Raw genomic sequence first — 11,177 nt, 5'->3', positions numbered from 1 at the left:
GAGCAGGTCTTCCTGGGTGTCTCCATCCTGCCTCCTGACATCCCAGGCAGGAGGCTCTTTGGGAAGCCACAGATTGCTGCTTTCCGTTTCAAAAAGCCCAGCTGCCCCCGGGTTTGTGGTGGTGGCCACTGACAATGGCTCAGGGCAGGAGCCCATGTGGTAGACTGCTAAGGTTTCTCTGCACCCTGTCTCTGCTCCTGCATCCTCCTTGGCTTGCAGAGTGTAGACTTTGCTTACTTCAGCTCACAAAGGGGCTCCTGAGGATTGAGCAGAGGAACGTCAGGTTTTCTTCCAGGCCAGCTTCAGCCCTGGGGTGTTCAGGGCAGACTCTCATTACAAACCTCAGTTTCTGAGGCTCCTTGCTTATGGCTGTTTAGTGTAGAAGGAGGCTTCTGGCTGGGGAAGGCTCAGACAGAACGACGCAGGTTCTAATCTGTGGCAGTGGGCAGTGGGTAGGTGGGGGGGGGGTCACTGCAGGAAGAGGCATTCGCTGCCTTAGGCAGTTAAACCATTGCGCTCTCTTCAGGATGGCTCACCTGCAAGATTCTGTGGGGTCCGACTCCTGGCACCATGCTACAATCGCCGGATTTTGGGTCTGGAGCAACCCAGATCTTTGTCTGACCTTTCCGGAGAGTGCTTTCTCTTGGGAGCACGTCTGGGGGACTGGCTTCTCTGCTTCCACCATTGCTGGCATGGCCAAAGGAACATCCCCGTAGACCTGGTAGCCACCAGCCAGGCAGTATGTCTCCCCATGCCGGCCCAACTGCGTTTCTCCACACCCTCGGGAGAGGACATGGTAGTGACCAGGTGTAGGAGGAGAAACGGGAGCCACTGATGCTGCAAAGAAAATCAGAACTGATCAGTCACTTCTGCTGTGCACAGTCTCCCGCCAGAATTTCCCTCTCCCATGTCTGTCCTAGTTTCTGGCTGAAGACCTTTACTCTACTTGACATTCAAAACACAGCCTTGGCCCATCACCTCTATAGGTCCCTAGAGAAGGGACACTGGCTGCAAAAGCAATCCCTAGAGCCTATGGCTGTAGCAGATGAGGAAGTCTCTTCACCGTTTCCAGGGAAAACAGTAGAACCCGAAAGTAACTGCAATCATGATCCTCTCCATCTCTCCCTTCCACATCAGAGAAAACATTTCTTGCAGTCTGTCACTTCGGAGGCTTTAATGGAAATGTCCTTCAAGTTTTGGAAAAGAATAATCTAATATAAATTGGTTAAGAACCCCGTCCACCTTGGCAACCGCTCTTGGGCCCCCATTTATACTGCCTGTTTCAACCACACTGAACTCTAGCCCTCTGATACTTTTATGTAGTTAAGAACAAGGCCAAATACTGAGGCAGAGTGATCAGGAGACTCAGAATCGGGTTCTGGGTACCAAGTCTAGGCTCACATCAGCCCAGCCTCCTGGGACACCATCTCCTCAGCCCTCCAGTCTCATTAGCAGTTCATCACCCCCCCCTTGGTTCTTCCGGTCTTCCCATCAATATGGCACCACCCTCTCCCCTAGTACTCAGCAACTCAGTAAGGGATGTGTCTGAGAGGACCGATATAGATGTCTACGTGATAGCACAGAGGTGCCTGCGTTTGAAGGTGCGGTTCAAGAGTGGCCCTCTTCCTCAAACTGCTCCATTTACCATTTGCCAACTAAAATGCACTTGTCTTTTGTTAAGAGGCCAATTAAGAAAGGGTCTGAATGGAAGCATCCTGAGCCCAAAGGGGAAGGCTACATTTATAAAGCTCAGAACTGTCCTGCACACTTGTCCAGGGATGACCTTTCACTTGTCCTCAGCAGTGAGCACTGTGGGTCACTGAAGGCATCCCAGGTCACTGGTATTACTTAGAGCTGGGAAAGTGCTCAGGTGTATGTGGTAGGCCAGCCCCACAGGAACATGTGGCAGCCAGGGGAGGTTGTGTGTACACCATGCGTCTTGTACAGATGCCCGGTCTTGGTGTACCTGCTGCACTGCCCTCCCAAGGAACAGCGGACAGGTTAGAGTAAATACAGAAGATCTGGTCAGATATTCTCTCTCAGACAAGCAAAGAGATTGGTATCTGGTGGAGAACTTTCTCCAGGGAAAGAAGTTCCCTCCAGGGTAGGGAAGTTTCTCTGAGGGCAGTACGTTTCCATAGTTACCCTGCCATGGAAACTGTGAGAAGGCCTGTGAGGTCACCACTACCCAGTGAGGTCATATATGGAATCTTTGACTTGCCCGGCAGGCTTCAGGAGGAGGGGCAGTCTTGTGGAGGACAGCAGGGTGGAGGCACAGGTACTCTGCCTGGCCCCTCACACCTGGGCCTGCCCACCCATGCCCTAGTCCAGTAGACACCCCACGTGGGGCGTGCCGGTGGGCTGGCCCAGCCCCAGAGGCCACAGGAGGGCAAGAGAGACCCACATTCTGAGATTGGCTTGAGAGGCAAGATTAACGGAAGAGACAGCTAGGTTGTATGGCACTGACCCTAAGAGGCAGACATTTGTGTGGACTGGGGAATCAGGGAAGGCTCCTTGGCAGTGGTACTGAAGGACAAGTGAGATTTGGACCCATGGGGAAGAGAGGGAAGACATTCCAGTTTGGAAGGATAAAAGCAAAGACACACTCTTCTCGACCTTGTCCTGCCCCAAATATAAATTCATAGAACCCCCACATTTTTACAACTGAGGACTTAAAAAAAAAAAGAGGTTAAGGGGCCTACCCAATGTTACACAGGTAGTGCAGAGGTGTTCTGCTCAATGGTTAGGTTCATTTGGGGGCTCCGGATTTACAGCTGATAGGAATGTGAGGACAAGCTCGTGCCATTTCAAACATTTCCAAGTGATACTGAGATAGATGTTAAAGGTGCAAAACGAGGGTGCTGAATGACCTCACAAAGTGGGAATTATAGGCCCATTTTAACATGAAATTGAAAACAAATTCATGACAAAAGGACATAATACAAAATGACAACATAATCATTATACTCCCCTCTCCCCTAGAAGTAAAAATCGTTAGAATCCTTTCTCTCTCCACCATGAAAGAATAAGATAAAAGCTCATCAGCAGCCCCCATAAAAAACATGGTCAACAGTGTGAAGAGGTGTTACTAAGACCATTTGATCTGACTCAGAGAAGGAAAGAGACAGCTCTGCCCTTAGCCTGATCAGGCCCACAGGAAGGAACATTTGGGGCAGCCTTTGATAGTGTGGCAATGAGAGAGAACCTTCTTTAGGAGGGGACTCCCTGTTGCCGACCTTGAAAGAGCAAAGATGGGACATTCGTTTAATGGGGCTGTTGAAGAGGAGATGTGCCCAGGAGGTAGAGACTGCTTCGACTACCATTTTAGAGGTTGGGCCACCCTGGTTGAAAACCACAGCACCTTCTATCCCTAAACTGCTTGAATCAGCGGGCGCACGTTAGGACACACGAAGTCAGGCCTCATTGGAGCAGACTGCCTTTGGGAGTGGTAGAATGTAAAGTGTGAAGGGGAATGCTCTGGAGGAGGTTTGTCATGGCAGGTGGGCCAGCATGAGACCATTCAGATTCTCCAAGGCTCCAGAGATTACTTGGCTGGGAGCATCCTCCTGATGTGGTGGGGGGACTCCTACCTTAACAGGATCTGGCTGGGCATCTGGGGGAGGCAGAATACATGGTTCATTAACTTACGAGAGCGAGAGACTCACCTGGGAAGTTCCACAAAAGCACTTAAAAAGACTTGTACCTGGATTCTTGAGCCAACCCTAAGAAAACCTATCTAGATTTGGAGTAGGGCTCAGGAAGCTGCACTTTTAATAAGCTTCCTGGGCAGTCCCACTACAGTGGTCCATGGATAGAGTGACCAAATTATTGTGTATTCTCGGTTGCTTTGGGGAGTCAAAGTGGGCAATATGAAAAACTGCAGCAGGCATATGTATAAACAGGGAATATTCAAGGCAAACAGAGGTGTTTATTTATTCTATGCATGAATCAGATTTGAGAAAAGCTAGCCTGGTGGTTGAAGAACACAACCCTTACTACAGACAGACCAGATTCTGTCCTACTTGCTTGTATGATTTTGACCAAGTTCTTTTATCCTTCTGACTGTTTCTTCAAATGGAAAAGAGCTATGGCTGTACATTTAGCACAATATTCTCTTTTGGCAAAAGTTGCTCTGGGTCCATTTGTGTTCTCTGCAACTTAATCCTTCCCAGTGTGCAAGCGTTTTTAAGTTGTTTGGTGAGGTATTACATTTGACTTTCAACTGTTCGTTACTTTGGGCAAAGCTTATGTAGCGCTGCAGAGACTAGAACCTATGCAGAGATAGTGAGAGGATGTTATAAGCTTATTCTCCCAGTTTATAAAAATGTTTAACCTTTTCTCCTCTTCCTCCACCTGCCACCAAGAGATGAGAAAGAAGGCAGAGCCTGGAAATGCACACCAAGCAATACTTCTGTGCCAGTTTGCATTTTATTACTCTGCCAGGACTTCCCATAGAGATTTCACCCAAAGTGCCTAAGCTTGCCATGGCCAGTGTTGTGAAGAACGTTTCTCTCTATTGCTAGTCACATCCCCTTTTCCTTCTCCTGGGGGGTGCGAAATGGATGTTTGGGGGCAGGAAATAAAATTTAAACTAAAACATCAAAAAAAAAAAAAAAGCCAAACTGCTCAAGTGTTGTTTATTTTTTATTTTTTTGCATCTTTATTGCAATGGTGTGTTAGTTTCTGCTTTATACCAAAGTGAATCAGTTATACATACACATATGTTCCCATATCTCTTACCTCTTGCCTCTCTCTCCCTCCCACGCTCCCTATCCCACCCCTCTAGGTGGTCACAAAGCACCGAGCTGATCTCCCTGTGCTATGCGGCTGCTTCCCACTAGCTATCTGTTTTACATTTGGTAGTGTATATACGTCCATGCCACTCTCTCACTTCGTACCAGCTTACCCTTCCCCCTCCCTGTGTCCTCAAGTCCATTCTCTAGTAGGTCTGTGTTTTTATTTCTGTCTTACCCCTAGGTTCTTCATGACATTTTTTCCCTTAAATTCCATAAATATGTGTTAGCATACGGTATTTGTCTTTCTCTTTCTGACTTACTTCACTCTGTATGACAGACTCTAGGTCCATCCACCTCATTACAAATAGCTCAATTTCGTTTCTTTTTATGGCTGAGTAATATTCCATTGTATATATGTGCCACATCTTCTTCATCCATTCATCTGATGATGGACCCTTAGGTTGCTTCCATGTCCTGGCTATTGTAAATAGAGCTGCAATGAACATTTTGGTACATGACTCTTTTTGAATTATGGTTTTCTCAGGGTATATGCCCAGTAGTGGGATTGCTGGGTCATATGGTGGTTCTATTTTTAGTTTTTTAAGGACCCTCCATACTGTTCTCCATAGTGGCTGCACCAATTCACATTCCGACCAGCAGTGCAAGAGGGTTCCCTTTTCTCCACACCCTCTCCAGCATTTATTGTTTCTAGATTTTTTGGTGATGGCCATTCTGACTGGTGTGAGATGATATGTCATTGTACTTTTGATTTGCATTTCTCTAATGATTAATGATGTTGAGCATTCTTTCATGTATTTGTTGGCAGTCTGTATATCTTCTTTGGAGAAATGTCTATTTATGTCTTCTGCCCATTTTTGGATTGGCTTGTTTATTTTTTTGTTATTGAGCTGCACGAGCTGCTTGTAAATTTTGGAGATTAATCCTCTCTCAGTTGCTTCATTTGCAAATGTTTTCTCCCATTCTGAGGGTTGTTTTTTGGTCTTGTTTATGGTTTCCTTTGCTGTGCAAAAGCTCTGAAGTTTCATTAGGTCCCATTTGTTTATTTTTGCTTTTATTTCCATTTCTCTAGGAGGTGGGTCAAAAAGGATCTTGCTGTGATTTATGTCATAGAGTGTTCTGCCTTTGTTTTCCTCTAAGAGTTTGATAGTATCTGGCCTTACTTTTAGGTCTTTAATCCATTTTGAGCTTATTTTTGTGAATGGTGTTAGGGAGTGTTCTAATCTCATACTTTTACATGTAGCTGTCCAGTTTTCCCAGCACCACTTATTGAAGAGGCTGTCCTTTCTCCACTGTACATTCCTGCCTCCTTTATCAAAGATAAGGTGACCATATGTGCATGGGTTTATCTCTGGGCTTTCTATCCTGTTCCATTGGTCTATATTTCTGTTTTTGTGCCAGTACCATACTGTCTTGATTACTGTAGCTTTGTAGTATAGTCTGAAGTCAGGGAGCCTGATTCATCCAGCTCTGTTTTTCGTTCTCAAGATTACTTTGGCTATTCAGGGTCTTTTGTGTTTCTATACAAATTGTGAAATTTTTTGTTCTTGTTCTGTGAAAAATACCAGTGGTAGTTTGATAGGGATTGCATTGAACCTATAGATTGCTTTGGGTAGTATAGTCATTTTCACAATGTTGATTCTTCCAATCCAAAAACATGGTATATCTCTCCATCTATTTGTATCATCTTTAATTTCTTTCATCAGTGTCTTATAATTTTCTGCATACAGGTTTTTTGTTTCCTTAGGTAGGTTTATTCCTAGATATTTTATTCTTTTTGTTGCAATGGTAATGGGAGAGTTTTCTTGATTTAATTTTCAGATTTTTCATCATTAGTGTATAGGAATGCCAGAGATTTCTGTGCATTAATTTTGTACCCTGCTACTTTACCAAATTCATTGATTAGCTCTAGTAGTTTTCTGGTAGCATCTTTAGGATTCTCTCTGTAGAGTATCATGTCAACTGTAAACAGTGACAGCTTTACTTCTTCTTTTCCGATTTGGTTTCCTTTCATTTCTATTTCCTCTCTGATTGCTGTGGCTAAAACTTCCAAAAGTATGTTGAATAAGAGTGGTGAGAGTGGGCAACCTTGTCTTGTTCCTGACCTTAGTGGAAATGTTTTCAGTTTTTCACCATTGAAGTCGATGTTGGATGTGGGTTTGTCATATATGGCCTTTATTATGTTGAGGAAAGTTCCCTCTCTGCCTACTTTCTGCAGGGTTTTTATCATAAATGGGTGTTGAATTTTGTGAAAAGTTTTCTCTGCATCTATTGAGATGATCATATGCATTTTCTCCTTCAATTTGTTAATATGGTGTATCACATTGATTGATTTGCGTATATTGAAGAATCCTTGCATTCCTGGAATAAACCCCACTTGATCATGGTGTATGATCCTTTTAATGTGCTGTTGGATTCTGTTTGCTAGTATTGTGTTGAGGATTTTTGCATTTATGTTCATCAGTGATATTGGCCTGTAGTTTTCTTTCTTCGTGACATCCTTGTCTGGTTTTGGTATCAGGGTGATAGTGGCCTCGTAGAATGAGTTTGGGAGTGTTCCTCCCTCTGCTATATTTTGGAAGAGTTTGAGAAGGATAGGTGTTAGCTCTTCTCTAAATGTTTGATAGAATTCGCCTGTGAAGCCATCTGGTCCTGGGCTTTTGTTTGTTGGAAGATTTTTAATCACAGTTTCAATTTCAGTGCTTGTGATTGGTCTGTTCATATTTTCTATTTCTTCCTGATTCAGTCTCGGAATGTTGTGCATTTCTAAGAATTTGTCCATTTCCTCCAGGTTGTCCATTTTATTGGCATAGAGTTGCTTGTAGTAATCTCTCATGATCTTTTGTATTTCTGCAGTGTCAATTGTTACTTCTACTTTTTTGTTTGTAATTCTATTGATTTGAGTCTTCTCCCTTTTTCTCTTGATGAGTCTGGCTAATGGTTTATCAGTTTTGTTTATCTTCTCAAAGGAACAGCTTTTAGTTTTATTGATCTTTGCTATCGTTTCCTTCATTTCTTTTTCATTTATTTCTGATCTGATCTTTATGATTTCTTTCCTTCTGCTAACCTTGGGTTTTTTTTGTTTGTTTGTTTTGTTTTGTTCTTTCTCTAATTGCTTTAGGTGCAAGGTTAGGTTGTTTATTTGAGATGCTTCTTGTTTTTTAAGGTACGATTGTATTGCTATAAACTTCCCTCTTAGAACTGCTTTTGCTGCATCTGATAGGTTTTGGGTTGTCGTGTCTCCATTGTCATTTGTTTCTAGGTATTTTTTGATTTCCCCTTTGATTTCTTCAGTGATCACTACATTATTAAGTAGTGTATTGTTTAGACTTCATGTGTTTGTATTATTTACAGATATTTTCCAGTAATTGATATCTAGTCTCATAGCGTTGTGGTTGGAAAAGTTACTTGATACAATTTCAATTTCCTTAAATTTACCAAGGCTTGATTTGTGACCCAAGATATGATCTATCCTGGAGAATATTCCATGAGCACTTGAGAAAAATGTGTATTCTGTTGTTTTTGGATGGAATGTCCTATAAATATCAATTAAGTCCATCTTGTTTAATGTATCATTTAAAGCTTGTGTTTCCTTATTTATTTTCATTTTGGATGATCTCTCCATTGGTGAAAGTGGAGTGTTAAAGTCCCCTACTATGAATGTGTTACTGTCAATTTCCCCTTTTATGGCTGTTAGTATTTGCCTTATGTATTGAGGTGCTCCTATGTTGGGTGCATAAATATTTACAATTGTTATATCTTCTTCTTGGATCGATCCCTTGTTCATTATGTAGTGTCCTTCTTTGTCTCTTCTAATCGTGTTTATTTTAACGTCTATTTTGTCTGATATGAGAATTGCTACTCCAGCTTTCTTTTCATTTCCATTTGCATGTAATATCTTTTTTCATCCCCTCACTTTCATTCTGTATGTGTCTCTAGGTCTGAAGTGGGTCTCTTGTAGACAGCGTGTATATGGGTTTTGTTTTTGTATCCATTCAGCCAGTCTGTGTCTTTTGGTGGAAGTATTTAATCCATTTACATTTAAGGTAATTCTCGATATGTATTCCCATTTACTTAATTGTTTTGGGTTTATTACTATAGGTATTTTCCTTCTCTTGAAGATCCTTTAGCATTTGAGAAGATCCTTTAGCATTTGTTGTAAAGCTGGTTTGGTGGTTCTGAACTCTCTCAGCTTTTGCTTGTCTGTAAAGGTTTTAATTTCTCCATCAAATCTGAATGAGATCCTTGCTGGGTAGAGTAATCTTGGTTGTAGGTTTTTCTCCTTCATCACTTTAAATGTGTCCAGCCAGTCCCTTCTGGCTTGCAGAGTTTCTGCTGAAAGATCAGCTGTTAACCTTATGGGGATTCCCTTGTGTGTTCCTTGTTGTTTTTCCCTTGCTGCTTTTAATATGTTTTCTTTGTATTTAATTTTTGACAGTTTGATTAATATGTGTCTTGGCATGTTTCTCCTTGGATTTATCCTGTATGGGACTCTCTGCACTTCCTAGGCTTGATTAACTATTTCCTTTCCCATATTAGGGAAGTTTTCAACTATAATCTCTTCAAATATTTTCTCAGTCCCTTTCTTTTTCTCTTCTTCTTCTGGAACCCCTATAATTCGAATGTTGGTGTGTTTAATGTTGTCTCAGAAGTCCAGAGGTCTCTGAGACTGTCCTCAGTTCTTCTCATTCTTTTCTCTTTATTCTGCTCTGCAGTAGTTATTTCCACTACTTTATCTTCCAGGTCACTTATCTGTTCTTCTGCCTCAGTTAGTCTGCTATTGATCCCTTCTAGAGAATTTTTAATTTCATTTATTGTGTTGTTGATAGTTGCTTGTTTCATCTTTAGTTCTTCTAGGTCCTTGTTAAATGTTTCTTGCATTTTCTGTATTCTATTTCCAAGATTTTGGATCATCTTAACTATCATTATTCTGAATTCTTTTTCAGGTAGACTCCCTATTTCCTCTTCATTTGTTAGATCTGGTGGGTTTTTATCTTGCTCCTTCATCTGCTGTGTGTCTTTCTGTCTTCTCATTTTGCTTATCTTACTGTGTTTGGGGTCTCATTTTTGCAGGCTGCAGGTTCGTAGTTCCCGTTATTTTTGGTGTCTCTCCCCAGTGGCTAAAGTTGGTTCAGTGGGTTGTGTAGGCTTCCTGGTGGAGGGGACTAGTGCCTGTGTTCTGGTGGATGAGGCTGGATCTTGTCTTTCTGGTGGGCAGGTCCACATCTGGTGGTGTGTTTTGGGGTGGCTGTGGACTTATTATGATTTTCGGCAGCCTCTCTGTGTTCCTGTTTTGCTAGTTGTTTGGCATAGGGTGTCCAGCACTGTAGCTTGCTGGTCATTGAGTGAAGCTGGGTATTGGTGTTGAGATGGAGATCTCTGGGAGATTTTCACCATTTGATATTACGCGGAGCTGGGAGGTCCCTTGTGGACCAGTGTCCTAAAGTTGGCTCTCCCACCTCAGAGGCACAGCACTGATTCCTGGCTGCAGCACCAAGAGCCTTTCATCCACACCACTCAGAATAAAAGGGAGCAAAAGTAGAAAGAAAAAATAGAAAGAGGATAAAATAAAATATATTAAGGTAAAATAAAATAAAGTTATTAAAATAAAAAAAATTAATTTTTTTAATAAAAAAACAAAAACAAAAAACGGACAGATAGAACCCTAGGACAAATGGTGAAAGCAAAGCTATACAGAAAAAATCTCACACAGAAGCATACAGATACACACTCACAAAAAGAGGAAAAGGGGAAAAAATAATATATTTTGCTCTCAAAGTCCACCTCCTCAATTTGGGATGATTCGTTGTCTATTTAGGTATTCCACAGATGCTGGGTACATGAAGTTGGTTATGGAGATTTAATCAGCTGTTCCTGAGGCTGCTGGGAGAGATTTCCCTTTCTCTTCTTTGTTTGCACAGCTCCCTGGGTTCAGCTTTGGATTTGGCCCCTCCTCTGCGTGTAGGTCGCCAGAGGGCGTCTGTTCTTTGCTCAGACAGGACGGGGTTAAAGGAGCCGCTGATTCGGAGGCTCTGGCTAGCTCAGGCCGGGGAGAGGGAGGGGCACGGATTGTGGGGCGAGCCTGCGGCGGTAGAGGCCGGCGTGACGTTGCAGCAGCCTGAGAAGCGCCGTGCGTACTTCCGGGGAAGTTGCTCCTGGATCCCGGGACCCTGGCTGTGGCAGACTGCACAGTCTCCCCGGAAGGGGGGTGTGGATAGTGAGCTGTACTCGCACACAGACTTCTTGGTGGCGGCAGCAGCAGCCTTAGCATCTCATGCACGTCTCTGTGGTCCGCGCTTTTAGCCGTGGCTCGCGCCCGTCTCTGGAGCTCCTTTAAGCAGCGCTCTTAATCCCCTCTCCTCGTGCACCAGGAAACAAAGAGGGAAGAAAAAGTCTCTTGCCTCTTCGGCAGGTCCAGACTTT

At 43.1% G+C, this 11,177-nt stretch overlaps 1 pseudogene; it reads right to left on the bottom strand.

Annotated features, from left to right (window-relative positions):
• Positions 1–536: 536 nt before the first annotated feature.
• Positions 537–11,177, bottom strand: part of LOC103086868 (uncharacterized) — a 146,033-nt pseudogene continuing 135,392 nt past the window's right edge.

Source organism: Lipotes vexillifer, unplaced genomic scaffold (genome assembly GCF_000442215.2).
Source record: "Lipotes vexillifer unplaced genomic scaffold, Lipotes_vexillifer_v1.1 scaffold507, whole genome shotgun sequence".
NCBI classification, from domain to species: Eukaryota; Metazoa; Chordata; class Mammalia; order Artiodactyla; family Lipotidae; genus Lipotes; species Lipotes vexillifer.
The sequence above is the reverse complement of the archived record's forward strand: the minus strand, read 5'-3'. Positions and strand labels throughout refer to the sequence as shown.